Below are 928 nucleotides of genomic sequence, written 5' to 3'. Positions count from 1 at the left end.
TGGAATATACAAAATTCCCTATGAGGCCACCCATAGGATGCTGCTCCACTATTGGCCAATCAAGGAGCTTGTGGTAGTGTGTAGGCAGGTCTGGCATTGCCATAAACTAAAGCATCATGAAGCAATGGTTTGGGAGAGGAGACTTCAGAGACAGATTTCATTTGCCTGCTCTCTATCTGCATTTCTTTCTTTCTTTTTACTTCTGGAGTTTGAAGTTGTGAGATAAATGGAAGGTGATCATTCACTCTCTACTAAAACAAAAAGGGGGCAAGAGTCAACCCACGAAGTTAAGTCCTCTTATAAATGCCATTGATTTAGGAATATGTTAAACAAGGGCAGAGGTGGGTTCATGATATGGTGAACTGGCTGGCTTAGAGGAGGCAGATTAAGGATGGCAGAGGGATGGGGACAGACAGATCAGACTCACAGGCCACAATCCCCAGGGAAGCACTCAAGATAGAGAAACTAATTGGTATCTTCCCACTAATAAATATGGGGCACAAACCAGGGGGACGTTTCCTGAACAAGCCCTGCTAGCAACTTGGCTGCAGTACCCTTGCCTACCTGTTGTTCATTTCAATGAGGGCTCCTCTAATTGAGCAATTTATTGCATGTTCGTGATTGACCACTCACAGAAGTTTGCAGCTCCCTTACATGATGTCATCAACAATGAGAATGTCTCCTGCAGTATCCCTTGGAAATCCCACCATGAAAAGAACCACTTTTAATGTGGTAATATTCTGGGGAAAAGCAGATCTTTCAGCACTAAATGGCACTGTCTCAATTGAAATGAACCAAGGGGAAGTAGTCAATTAAAACCATGTGGTTGCCCCTCCCCATCTGTGTAATGCAGCCCATAACAATTGTGCCAAAGATGCAGGAAGCACAAAGGCCCGGGTAAACAACATTATTTATTTCCCCTTAATGT

This window comes from Elgaria multicarinata, chromosome 11 (assembly GCF_023053635.1).
Source record: "Elgaria multicarinata webbii isolate HBS135686 ecotype San Diego chromosome 11, rElgMul1.1.pri, whole genome shotgun sequence".
Taxonomy (NCBI): domain Eukaryota; kingdom Metazoa; phylum Chordata; class Lepidosauria; order Squamata; family Anguidae; genus Elgaria; species Elgaria multicarinata.
This window is presented reverse-complemented; position numbering follows the sequence as displayed.